We start from the raw sequence: 14,424 nt of genomic DNA on the forward strand, positions 1-14,424 counted from the left end.
TACCGGAAGTAGCCTGTCCGTCCCTCAAACTCTCCGTCCGGCACCGACATTCGACCTTGTTTGTTCCGGGAGAGGAATCAGTTTCCACACTGAGAAATCTTGGATCTGTGATCATTTCCTATCGGTCTCACTTTTCGCTTTTTGTGATCATTTTTGGGTATTGTAAATTTCTCCGCCCACATTTATATCGCTCCGTCTATTTATACAGCGAATAGGCTAATTTAACATTCCAACCAACAGGAAGTGGGGGGACAAAATTTACCCAACACTTTGCCTGCAGTCAGTGTCAGGCTGGAGTTCAGAGACCGCACGGGGTTAACACTCCCGGGGTCAGAGATCACACAGGGTTAACACTCCCGGGGTCAGAGACCGCACGGGGTTAACACTCCCGGGGTCAGAGATCACACAGGGTTAACACTCCCGGGTTCAGAGACCGCACAGGGCCGACACTCCCGGGGTCAGAGACCGCACAGGGCCGACACTCCCGGGGTCAGAGACCGCACAGGGCCGACACTCCCGGGTTCAGAGACCGCACAGGGTTAACACTCCCGGGTTCAGAGACCGCACGGGGTTAACACTCCCGGGGTCAGAGATCACACAGGGTTAACACTCCCGGGGTCAGAGACCGCACGGGGTTAACACTCCCGGGGTCAGAGATCACACAGGGTTAACACTCCCGGGGTCAGAGACCGCACGGGGTTAACACTCCCGGGGTCAGAGATCACACAGGGTTAACACTCCCGGGGTCAGAGACCGCACAGGGTTAACACTCCCGGGTTCAGAGACCGCACAGGGTTAACACTCCCGGGTTCAGCGACCGCACAGGCCGACACTCCCGAGTTCAGAGACCGCACAGGGTTAACACTCCCGAGGTCAGAGACCGCACAGGGTTAACACTCCCGGGTTCAGAGACCGCACAGGGTTAACACTCCCGAGTTCAGAGACCGCACAGGGTTAACACGCCCGGGTTCAGAGACCGCACAGGGCCGACACTCCCGAGTTCAGAGACCGCACAGGGTTGACACTCCCGAGTTCAGAGACCGCACAGGGTTAACACTCCCGGGTTCAGGGAACGCACAGGGCCGACACTCCCGTGTTCAGAGACCGCACAGGGTTAACACTCCCGAGTTCAGAGGACCGCACAGGGTTAACACTCCCGCGTTCAGGGAACGCACAGGGCCGACACTCCCGTGTTCAGAGACCGCACAGGGCCGACACTCCCGTGTTCAGAGACCGCACAGGGCCGACACTCCCGAGTTCAGAGACCGCACAGGGTTGACACTCCCGAGTTCAGAGACCGCACAGGGTTAACACTCCCGGGTTCAGGGAACGCACAGGGCTGACACTCCCGTGTTCAGAGACCGCACAGGGCCGACACTCCCGGGTTCAGAGACCGCACAGGGCCGACACTCCCGGGTTCAGGGAACGCACAGGGCCGACACTCCCGTGTTCAGAGACCGCACAGGGCCGACACTCCCGGGTTCAGAGACCGCACAGGGCCGACACTCCCGGGTTCAGAGACCGCACAGGGTTAACACTCCCGGGTTCAGGGAACGCACAGGGCCGACACTCCCGTGTTCAGAGACCGCACAGGGCCGACACTCCCGGGTTCAGAGACCGCACAGGGCCGACACTCCCGGGTTCAGGGAATGCACAGCACAAACATTACAGAGTTCAAACAAAATTTTAAAAATAAAAAAAAGTACATATTACATAACATTATTAAAGGCCAATATATCCTTCCTGAGGTGCGGTGCCCAGAACTGAACACAGTCTCCAGATGGGGTCTGACCAGAGCTTTATATAACTGTAACATAACTTCCACCCCTTTGTATTTCAGCCCTCGAGATAAAGGCCAACATTCCATTCGCCTATTTAATTATTTTTTGTACCTGTGAGTGATTTCTGTACTTGGACCCCTAAATCTCTCTCCTCCTCCACAGTTCCGAGCTTCTCACCATTTAGAAAATACTCTGATCTTTCTTAGGTCCAAAGTGGATGACCTCACACTTTGAACTTCATCTGCCACAGTTTTGCCCACTCACTTAATCTTTCAATGTCCCTTTGCAACCTTCTGCTCCATCTACGCTATTTACTGTGCCTCCTAACTTAGTGTCATCGGCAAACTTAGATACACAGCTCTCTATTCCTTCATCCAAGTCATTTATAAATACAGTGAAAAGCTGAGGCCTGAGTACAGATCCCTGGGGGACTCCACTAGTCACATTCTGCCAATTGGAGTACATTCCCATTATCCCTACTCTCTGTCTGCTACCTTTGAACCAATTCCCTATCCAAGCCAATAGATTTCCTCTAATTCCATGTGCTCTCATTTTTGTTAACAGTCTCTTCTGTGGAATCTTATCGAATGTCTTCTGGGAGTCCATATAAATAACATCCATAGACACTCCCTTATCTACCACATTAGTTACCGCCTCAAAAAATTCAACGAGGTTCATTAGATATGACTCACCCTTTACACTTTACAAATCCATACTGACTCTCTCTGATCAGCTCATGTTTATCCAAATGCTCAGTCACTCGGTCCCTAATAACAGATTCTAGTAATTTCCCCACAACAGACATTAGACTAAGAGGCCCATCATTTCCTAGTTTATCTCTCCCACCCTTCATAAGAGTGACATTGGTCATTTTCAATCCAACAAAACAATTCCTGAATCGAGAGAGTTTTGGAAGATGATGACTAAAGCATCGACAATTTCCTCACCTACTTTTAATACCCTGGGGTGGGAACCATCAGGCCCTGGAGATTTGTCTATTCTTAATCACATTAGTTTCTCCATCACCATTTTTTTACTTGTATTGGATCTAGTTAGTTCCTCCCTTTGATTTATTTTTAGTTTTCCTTGTATCTCTGGTATATTATCCTCTTCCTCTACTGTGGAGACCAATCTGGGGGGGAAGTCACTCTCCAGTGGGTCTGGGGGCACAGACACTCTCCGGGAGTTCGGTGTCGGGGGGGAGTGGGGGGTGTGTGCAGACACTCTCCCGAGGGTCTGGGGGGGAGACACGCTCTGTGTAGTCTGGGGGGAGACACTCTCCAGGAGGTCTGGAGGGGAGACATTCTCCAGGGGATCTGGGGGGAGACACTCTCTGGGAATCTGGGGGGGAGACACTCTCCAGGAGATCTGGGGGGAGACACTCTCCAGGGGGTCTGGGGGGAGACACTCTCCAGGGGTTTGGGGGGAGACACTCTCCAGGGGATCTGGGGGGAGACACTCTCCAGGGGGTCTGGGGGGAGACACTATCCAGGGGTTTTGGGGGGAGACACTCTCCAGGGGTTTGGGGGGAGACACTCTCCAGGGGCTTGGGGGGAGACACTCTCTGGGAATCTGGGGGGGAGACACTCTCCAGGAGATCTGGGGGGAGACACTCTCCAGGGGGTCTGGGGGGAGACACTATCCAGGGGCTTGGGGGGAGACACTCTCCAGGGGATCTGGGGGGAGACACTCTCCAGGGGGTCTGGGGGGAGACACTATCCAGGGGTTTGGGGGGGAGACACTCTCCAGGGGCTTGGGGGGAGACACTCTCCAGGGGATCTGGGGGGAGACACTATCCAGGGGTTTGGGGGGGAGACACTCTCCAGGGGTTTGGGGGGAGACACTCTCCAGGAGATCTGGGGGGAGACACTCTCCAGGGGGTCTGGGGGGAGACACTATCCAGGGGCTTGGGGGGAGACACTCTCCAGGGGATCTGGGGGGAGACACTCTCCAGGGGGTCTGGGGGGAGACACTATCCAGGGGTTTGGGGGGGAGACACTCTCCAGGGGTTTGGGGGGAGACACTCTCTGGGAATCTGGGGGGGAGACACTCTCCAGGAGATCTGGGGGGAGACTCTCTCCAGGGGGTCTGGGGGGAGACACTCTCTGGGAATCTGGGGGGGAGACACTCTCTGGGACTGGGAGTAATTTGAGGTAAATTAAGTGTTACACAAGAAACATGTCACACAACATTAGTGTATTGGTTTGAGTTTGACCTGAGTTTGGCAGGCCTCTTCTGTGTCTTTCCTTTGATGAAAATTGTGCACTAATTAATGCTGGAGTAAAACTTGCTGTTCTAGTGCAACCTATGGGCTGTTCAAAAAGATTACGACTGGTGCTTATATAGTCAAGGTGCTTAACAGGTGTCGGTGCGATCTCAGCAGGAGTACGGAGAGGAGTTAAGGGAGGGCTGATTGTGCCATTGAAGATATAAGCTTTTGAAAGTGGGAAGGGATGAACTGAGGCAGAAGGGTTTGGGGAAAGAACTCCAGAGTTTTGGGGTGAGATGGCTGGGCGTTCTGCATGGGGTGGGGCTGGAAGGGACGGGATGAGATGGGGCGGGGTAGGAAGGGGCAGGGTGAGGTGGGGCAGGGTGGGGTGGGAAGGGACGGGGTGAGGTGGGGCAGGGTGGGGTGGGAAGGGACGGGGTGGGGTGGGGCGGGAAGGGACGGGGTGGGGCGGGGCAGGGCGGGAAGGGACGGGGAGGGACGGGGTGGGGCGGGGTGGGGCGGGAAGGGACGGGGTGGGGTGGGGCGGGAAGGGACGGGGTGGGGCGGGGAAGGGACGGGGTGGGGTGGGGCGGGGTGGGGCGGGATGGGAAGGGACGGGGTGGGGCGGGGTGGGCCGGGGAGGGGCGGGGCGGGATGGGGCGGGGTGGGAAGGGACGGGGTGGGGCGGGGAGGGGTGGGGCGGGATGGGGCGGGGTGGGAAGGGACGGGATGGGGCGGGATGGGGCGGGGTGGGAAGGGACGGGATGGGGTGGGAAGGGACGGGATGGGGCGGGGTGGGAAGGGACGGGATGGGGCGGGATGGGGCGGGGTGGGAAGGGACGGGATGGGGCGGGGTGGGAAGGGACGGGATGGGGCGGGATGGGGCGGGGTGGGAAGGGACGGGATGGGGCGGGGTGGAAGGGGCAGGGTGGGGCGTGCACTGCATGTGGCTGTTGGTCTCTTTCCAAACAACGCATAATATTCATGCCGCCTGCTGATTACCATCACTCAGGCGCTCAGCCAGCATATGCTGATCGGGAGGAGGCTTGTGTGGAGCGTAAATACTGGCATAGACCCGTTGGGCCGAATGGCCTGTTTCGGTGCTGTAAATTCTATGTACCCACGCTGGTCATTGGCTGCAGCCTGTTTTTGGGGCCGGATATCGGGCCTTTCTGATAACACTTAAAGGCAGCCAGAACTCTTAAAGGGGAGGTGCACTCTGGCTACAGACAGCAGGGAAGAACTTGTGAATAGAGAAATGGAACCTTGGAGGCCCTCACAGTGGAGAGGAGGAGGGAGATCCTCTTGCCCTGGAAGGCAGAAAGCCCTCCAGGCAACAACCCCACCACCAGTGGGAAGAGGTCACTGAGGAGGTCAATGCAGGAGCTCAGCTTCCAGGACATGGCTGTAATGCTGCAAGAAGCTCAATGTCCTCACCAGAGTTGTCAACAACAACAACAAAGATTTGTATTTATATAGAGCTTGGGGCCGAGGCAGCTGATGGCACGGCCGCCAATGGTGGAGTGATTAAAATCGGGGATGCGCAAGAGACTCATTGGAGGAGTGCAGAGATCTTGGAGGTTGTAGGTCTGGAGGAGGTTACAGAGATAGGGAGGGGACGAGGCCACTGAGGGATCTGAAAACAAAGATGAGAATTTTAAAATCGAGGGGTTCCCAGACTGGGAGCCAATGTAGGTCAGCGAGCACAGGGGTGATGGGAGAACGGGACTTGGTGCGAGTTAGGATACGGGAAGCAGAGTTTTGGATGAGCTCAAGTTTATAGAGGGTGGAAGATGGGAGGCCGACCAGGAGAGCATTGGAATTATCCAGTCTGGAGGTAACAAAGGCATGGATGAGGGTTCCAGCAGCAGATGAGCTGAGGTGGGGCAGAGTCGAGCGAGGTCACGGAGGTGGAAGAAGGCGGTCTTGGTGATGGAGCGTCAAGGTAAGTAAGAGGTTACTCTCTGCTCATACCTCCACCACCTCCAGCCTCACTCCACACTAAAGCTAACCGTTGTCCCTCAGGTGCTGAGCCCCTCAGCCAGCAGAGACCAGATTTCCTGAAGATGCACCGTCCCGCGACCTGACCCTTGCAAGCAGCAGCTCAAATACTGGCACCACATGTACTTTAGAGGCTGGGCTAGAGGAAGGGTCTTCATGTGGTGACTCACCTTGCACAAATGTGCAGGAGCTAGGGCAGGGGGATGGGACCCCACAGGTGCCAGCTTGCTGGTGGGTGAGATCACATATTAGTTCCACTGCAGAGGACTCAGACACTGACCTCGATGGCCGAGGCTACTGAGGAAGGCTGATGGGTATCTACCAGGAAATGCTAGGTGTACTGCGCAGCTTGCACACAATATCGCAAAGCATGGAGGATTCCAGCTCCAACTTGTGTCGGGGCTTCACACAGAACATGGAGACCATTCTGTCCCACATGGACCGAGCGGTCAGTCCGTGGATGTTAATTGTATCCATGTGATTTATATCAATTAGTGTTAATTGTATTCAGCTCGTGTGTATCAATCGGGGACTCTCTTGTATCCATTTATAAGAGAGCTGATCTCGGGTGTGGTGGGTAATGTGGATCCCTGTGAATAAAGGCTTGGAAGCAACTGAAGACCAGGCTCTAGTATTCTATCCTTCACCACCGGACTATCGAGTTTAGAACGGTGGAGCCTCTCTGGACCTCTCATAGCGGCAGTGGAAGCTCAGACGGCTGCCATCTTGACTTTAGGTGCCAGTGTTGAAAGCGGCTTCCTGAGTGTCACCTCACTCCTGCACTCTGTTCTGCACCAGAGCCCCAGGAGCGCTGAGGCCCAGTCTCAGGAGAGTGGCCTTGGCTCCGCGGGAGAGGCACCTGCTGTCCTCTCTCAGGATGACAGCATCCCTGCTCCCCACCACCCACTCCACCACTGCCCTTGTTAGTGTCAAACAGCCAGCTAGGCCAGACTGCCCCATCCCAGGCCCAACCTGCAGCCGGGCTCTCAAGGCCTAGAGCTGGTGGAGGTCGTCCACCACGGCCACCTGAAGTGTCCTCAATGGAAGCTCAGCAGTCTTCCACCTCCCAAACTGTATTACATAGAATGTACAGCACAGAGACAGGCCATTTGGCCCAAATGGTCTATGCTGGCATTTATGCTCCACACGAGCCTCTTCCCACCCCTTTTCGTCTAATCCTCCTGCATTTGTTGCTGCCCAGGCGGTGATCAGGGCAGGTCCCTCATGTCAACACTGGCACCCAAAGCCAAGATATGTGATTGTTTGCTGCATGCTCCACAACTTCGCGAAATTGGAGCAAACGAGGGCATCACCTCACTCCCGCACTCTATTCTCCAGCAGAGGCCCAGGAGCGCTGAGGCCCAGTCCCAGGAGAGTGGCCTTGGCTCCACGGGGAAGGCACCTGCTGTCCTCTCTCCGGATGACAGCTCCCCACCACCCACTCCATTCGTGCCCTTGTTAGTGCTCAAGGCTGTGCCGCAAAGCTCCTCCAGTATGGTTCAGGCAGTGGACGCGTTGCTTGGCCATGTCGATTATTTGATTGATGATGTTCCTTGTGGTAACATGGCTCTTGGTGTAGGCCTGCTCTGCAGCTGTGCGCAGATTCCTGACAGGAATTATAAACCATGCCTGGAGGGGATATCCCTCGTCACCCAATAGCCAACCTGAAACTGGCCTGCTTACAATAAAGGTGGCACACAGGACTGGCACAGGATGAATGGGTATCAAAATTTGCAGATGACACAAAACTTGGAAGTGTAGTGAACAGTGAGGAGGATAGTGATAGACTTCAAGAGGATATAGACAGGCTGGTGGAATAGGCGGACACGTGGCGGATGAAATTTAATGCAGAGAAGTGCAAAGTGATATATTTTGTTAGGAGGAATGAGGAGAGGCAATATAAACTAAATGGGGGTGCATGAACAGAGAGATCTGGGGGTATATGTGCACAAATCTTTGAAGGTGGCAGGACAGGTTGAGAAAGCATACGGGATCCTGGGCTTTATAAATAGTGGTATTGGCCCCGATATTACCAGGGAGGTGGGATGGCAGCGGGGGGGGCGACTGGGTGCGTGGGTCACCCGCCCAGTGTCATCAGTCCGTTCCCCACGCGATCGCGGATAAATTGAAGTCACTTACCGTGGCTTCCGGGTTTCCCGTCGTCAACCTGCGCAGTGGGCGGACTGCGCACCCGCATCACAGGCTGTCAGCTGGAGGAGCCCTATTTAAAGGGGCAGTCCTCCAATGCTGCTCCTGCAGCAAACAACCAAAAGTACAGCATGGAGCAGACCAGGGGAAAGGCTGCTCCCAGATTTACCAATGCCTCACTCCAGGTGCTACTGGGTGGGGTGAGGAGGAGGATGGGATGTGTTCTATCCAGCAGACGGGAGGAGGTGCCCTGCCTCTGCCACCAAGAAGGCCTGGCTCGAGGTGGCAGAGGAGGTCACCAGTGGCAGCAACGTCTCCTGCACCTGGATCCAGTGCAGGAAGCGTTTCAATGACCTAACTAGGTCAGTCAAAGTGAGTACACTTACTCATTCTCCTACATTCCGTCTTCCACATCACCGCCCCCACCCCCCAACTCATTCTGCACTGCCAACACTACTCTGTCACATCACTCCTCACACCCACTCAAACCTCATCCTCAACTTACCTGCACTTCCTCACCTCCCCATTACTCACCCCACCACTACCACTCAACCCAATCCTCATACAATGTCATGGCTCTGTCTTATACTCACCTTCTGATGCATCTCTTTCACGGTCAGCCTCACCCAAACCAATGCATTCAGCGGTTGGCCACGTCACCATCCCTCACTCACGCCTCTCTACTTTCTCCCCTTATAGGAGAAGAGAGCCCAGAATGCACGGGAGAGGGTGAGGACCGGAGGGGGGGCCGCAACATCAGGTCGTCCTCACGGACATGAGGACTTGAATTGAGCCGCACCCTCAAATGCCTGTCCATCGGGGACGCCGAGACTGCCACCCGACCAATGGCTGGTGACAGAACTTTAACATTCAGTACTCACAATAGCAAATGATGTTAACCTGCCTTGCCATCTTCAGCACCTCAACATCTGTCATCATGCTTAATATTGCCTTCTGTTCTCTTACAGGGCCTTCAGCGACCGCCGTGACAGTGGAGGGCGATTCCTCAGAGGACCTGCCGGCACATCTGAGCGAGCCATCCACCAGCGCAGATACACACACCTCGATGGGTCCCCGTCCTCAGTTAGTTGGGTTGGCACATGGTGAGTCACCACACACATGTGAGCACGAGCAGACACTGTGGCAGGGGCAGCTGTGGAGAGTCTGCGAAGGTGGGAGCACTCCTCTCCAGGCTCTCCTCAACTGGACACAGATGCTGAACCCTGGGGGCCATCCTTTAAAAGGAGAATGATTGAGGGGCAGCAGCACATTTGCGAGGTGCTGGAACAGGTGCCACACGCACTCTCCACAATCGGGCAGAGGATGGAGGAGTCCAACTCCTGCATGAGTGGAATGGTGTCACAGGGACGTGAGGGCATCTCTGAGATAGTGTCGCGGGTGAGTGCAAGAATGTCTGCGATGGAGGGAAGGCTAGCCTCCATCGAGCTTCAAGCACAGCTCACAAATGAGTCCATTGAGGCCCTGACAACGGCCCTTCGGACTCAGGGTGAACAACATTCTGCTGCCTTAAACAGGCAGGCAGATACTCTGGCACTGGCCTTACAAGGCTTCACACATGTCCTCCAAACTGTCGTCCAGCAGGCTGGTAGGAGTGATGTGGGCCTGGCCAGGGAAGGGAAGATGGTGAAAGGGGACATGGAAGTGGGGATGTCACTCAAAGTGCCCCCACATCTCACCCGTTGCCCCCCTCTCAACCAGTACCCACAATGCTGCCTACCCTCCAGGTGTTCGAGTGTGCCCTTGCACAGGTGCAGGTGGAGCAGTCTTTGGAGGGGCCCTCACGGGCACCGAACCCCAGAGGGCGTAGGCCCAAAGCATCGAATCAGTCAGGGCATGAACAAGAGCAACCTGTCACTACCTCTGCTGCAGCCACAGGGGAGGCACCACGTAGGAGTAGTCGGAAGTGAAAGGCAAAGGTTTTGTGAAGGGGACGCACAAGGGTGTTTGACGATTTGTCATGTTTTTTATTTATATTTGATTTTTGTTAATGGCACATTAAATATTATTATTGTCACCACTACTATTACAGAAGCCATTCTTGACTGGCTTCTGTAATAAGTCCCTTTCATGAGGTTCACCATGAACGCCCACACTTGATGCCGCCCATTGGGTCACTCTACAGTGGGTGTATGTGTAGTTTCAGGACTGTTTTGTGCAGGGAGGGGTGAGGGAGGGGGCTGGTGTGGCCGCTGCTCTGTCCAGGTGGTGAGGACTGGACTCTTCACACTGTCTGATGTTAGGAGAACCGTTCACATATCAGTGACTCCCTGGCCTCACGAGCAGCCAGGTGAGCTGCTGCTCTGCACATGGGTTGCTCCTCCTCCTTCTCTGCCTCCTCCTTCTCTGCCTCGTCCACCTCCTCCTACTCCTCAATATGGATGGCAGATGTGGATGGGGCCTCCTCAAGTGGCACCCCTCTCTGTTGTGCCATGTTGTGCAGGGCACGACTATAATGCGTCCCACTCTGTCTGGAGCGTATTGAAGCGCTCCCCCAGAATGATCAAGGCACGTAAATCGCATCTTGAGCAGCCCTATAGCATGCTCAATTGTAGACCTGGTGGCGATGTGACTGTATCAACGCTGTTGCTCGGTGATGGGGTTCCTCAGAGGTGTCATGAGCCACGTGTGCAGGGGGTATCCCTTGTCCCCGAGGAGCCAGTCCTTACGGGTGTTCGGTGCGTGGAAGAGGGGCGGGATGTTGGACTCCCAGAGGGTAAAGGAATCGTGGCAGCTGCCAGGGAATCTGGTGCCCACGTGAAGGAATCTCTTGCGGTAGTCACAGACGAGCTGAGTGTTGATGGAGTGATAGCCCTTCCTGTTGATGAACAGTCCTGGCTCGTGTGGAGGTGCTCGGATTGCAATATGGGTGCAATCAATTACACCCTGCACCCGTAGGAAGCCAGACACAGAGTGGAATCCCACTGCCCTCTCCATCTGGCTGAGGTCGTCCATGGGGAAGTTGACGTAGTGCGAGGCCCTGCGAAACAAGCCGTCGGTGACCTGCCTTATGCACTTGTGTGCAGACGACTGAGAGACCCCGGCGATGTCCCCGGTGGCACCCTGGAATGATCCGGAGGCGAAGAAGTTGAGGGCAGTCGTGACTTTGACAGCAACAGGTAAGGAGATGTTGCTCGGCCCAGCCGGGAGCAGCTCGGCATGAAGGAGGCTGCAGATGTCTGCGACTACCTGGCGACTGACTCTGAGCCTCCGTGTGCACTGCTCCTCAGAGAGGTCCAGGAAGCTGAGCCTCGGTCTGTAGACCCTGTGGCGAGGGTAGTGCCTCCTGCGACGTCGCTCTCTCTGTTGTTGCCCTCCGTGCTCTTGTGCAGGTGCCTGTGGTGCAGCACTGTGTTGTGGAGCTCCACGTGGCGGAGGTGGACGGTGTGCCTGGCGAGGCCGGTGATGTTGCTCGTCCTCGGATGAAGTGATGAATGCAGCATCCTGACGTGTGAGTTTGAGGGGGTCTGCAAAGTCAGTAAATGTGTTTGCACAGCAGAGTTTTGGGTATAAATTAATAGTTTTGAGTGGAAAGACAAAGGTGTTGCAGCCAAAACTTTGTCTGAAGTGACAGAGTGCCCTGCTGCAATAAATGAGGTTTTCCCCCCACTTGTCAAATTATCATTTCCATCTCCCATTGGCCGCTGGCTGAAACACGTCTGTTGCAACAGGGAGTGTTTCCCACAGCACGGGAAACACGCTGAGGATCCTTCACAATCGCACCCTGCCAAAATCTCCAGTCAATGAGGTCTGTCAAGTACCTCAACTACCTAAATAACAATGTAAATGATCATCCTGCTGGCTTTAATTGCCGGTGGGAGACCTGCAGGCAGGAGCCGCGCGCACCCGAACGTGTCATTGGGGAACCTGGAAGTGAGCGAGTTGGAGCCGGGCTCTGAACCTGCTCTGGGATTCCGCCATTTTCGGAGCCCCCCCGCCCCCACTCGGCCATCCAAAAATCAGCCCCATAGAGTACAAAAGCAAGGAGGTTATGTTGATCCTTTATTAAACACTGGTTCGGCCACAACTGGAGTATTGTGTCCAGTTCTGGGCACCGCACTTTAGGAAGGATGTGAAGGCCTTCGAGAGGGTGCAGAAAAGATTTACTAGAATGGCTCCAGGGATGAGGGACTTCAGTTACATGGATAGACTGGAGAATCTGGGATTATTCTCCTTAGAGCAGAGACGGTTAAGAGGGCATTTGATAGAGGTGTTCAAAATCATGATGGGTTTTGATAGCGTAAATAAGGAGAAACTGTTCCTATTGGCGGAAGGGTCGAGAACCAGAGGGCACAGAAAGTGATTGGCAAAAGAACCAAAAGCGCCATGAGGATAAACCTTTTTACGCAGCGAGTGGTTATGATCTGGAATGCGCTGCCTGAAAGGGTGGTGGAAGCAGATTCAATCGTGGCTTTCAAAAAGGAATTGGATAAATACTTGAAGGGAAAAAAATTGCAGGGCTACGGGGAAAGAGCGGGGGAATGGGACTAACTGGATTGCACTTACAAAGAGCCGGCACGGGCTCGATGGGCCAAATGGCCTCCTTCTGTGCTGCAGCTATTCTATGATTCTATAAAGGCACGGTGTATGTGCATTGTATAAATAGTTGTATAAATGCATTTGTAGCAGGGTGATGGAGGGCCGGTATGACAGCCGTAGGCTGATGAGGGCCCGGATCCCCGAGTTAGGGTATGGGCCTTTAAGAAACCGCACCTTTAAAAGTTAATTGAGACTGGAGTGGGTGGAGACCATCCCCAGTCAGGTGAGAATAAAAGGGCGAGGTACCTAAGAAACAGGGGTCCAGGGGGTACTGTGACTTTATGTTGTATGAATTAAAGAAAAGTGTTTTGAAGCATGAATTGGTAAAGGCTTATCATTTGTTGTAAGAAGGTGGTTACGAGATGGTGACATGTGCTGTCAGAAGTGGAATTGTGTCTCTAATAGAGAAGGAAAGGGATACTGTTGGGGGAGATGGCTTATCAGGGGAAAGCAGCAAGAGCCAGGTTCGGGGCACCACGGGTGGCTCTGCTGCACAGGAGGGGAGGAAGAAGAGTGGCAGGGCTATAGTGATAGGGGATTCAATTGTAAGGGGAACAGATAGGCGTTTCTGCGGCCGCAAACATGACTCCAGGATGGTATGTTGCCTCCCTGGTGCTAGGGTCAAGGATGTCACGGAGCGGCTGCAGGGCATTCTGGAGGGGGAGGGTGAACAGCCAGTAGTCGTGGTCCATATTGGTACCAACGACATAGGTAAAAAAAGGGATGAGGTCCTGCAAGGTGAATTTAAGGAGTTAGGAGATAAATTAAAAAGCAGGACTTCAAAGGTAATGACCTCAGGATTACTACTGGTGCCACGTGCTAGTGAGTATAGGAACAGGAGAATAGACAGGATGAATGCGTGGCTGCAGGGATGGTGTAGGAGGGAGGGATTTACATTCCTGGGACATTGGGACCGGTTCTGGGGAAGGTGGGACCTGTACAAGCGAGACGGGTTACACCCGAGCAGGACCGGGACCAATGTCCTCGCGGGGGTGTTTGCTAGTGCTGTTGGGGAAGGTTTAAACTAGAGTGTCAGGGGGATGGGAACCTGAGTGGGGAGTCAGAAGGGAATAAAGTTGAGAGCAGCAAGAGAGGGGAAGACCCAGGGGAAATCTACAATACAAATAGTACAAACAGTTGTTCAAGAACAAGTGAAAGGGAAAAGCGTAGAGCAGCGGAAAGAAAGTGTACTTTAGGCACGAGAGATAAAATAAAAACTAGAAGGCGTAAGGCGATTAACCCAGCATCAAAGCTGTGGCAGGGGGTTGGGAACCTGAGCAGGGAGACAGAGGAAAGCGTGTCAGGAAGGGACAGAAGGTATGGAGTAAAAGGTAAAGTGTTAAAAAAGGAAAAAGCAGGAACTAAGTGTCACAAAACATATTTGAAAGTTCTTTATCTGAAATCACGCAGCATTCGTAACAAAATGGACGAGTTAACGGCACAAATAACGACGTATGGGTATGATCTTGTGGCCATTACAGAAACATGGCTGCAGGGTGACAATGACTGGGAATTAAATATGCCAGGGTATTTAACAATCAGGAAGGACAGGCAGGAAGGAAGGGGAGGTGGGGTGGCTATGTTAATAAGGGAAGGAATCACTGTAATAGAGAAAAGATATTGGGACAAAGGATCAGGATAATGAAACAGTTTGGGTAGAGATAAGGAATAATAAGGGGCAAAAAACACTCATGGGTGTAGTATATAGGCCTCCTAATAGTTGCAACT

The sequence above is a fragment of the Heptranchias perlo genome, chromosome 36 (genome assembly GCF_035084215.1).
Source record: "Heptranchias perlo isolate sHepPer1 chromosome 36, sHepPer1.hap1, whole genome shotgun sequence".
NCBI lineage: Eukaryota > Metazoa > Chordata > Chondrichthyes > Hexanchiformes > Hexanchidae > Heptranchias > Heptranchias perlo.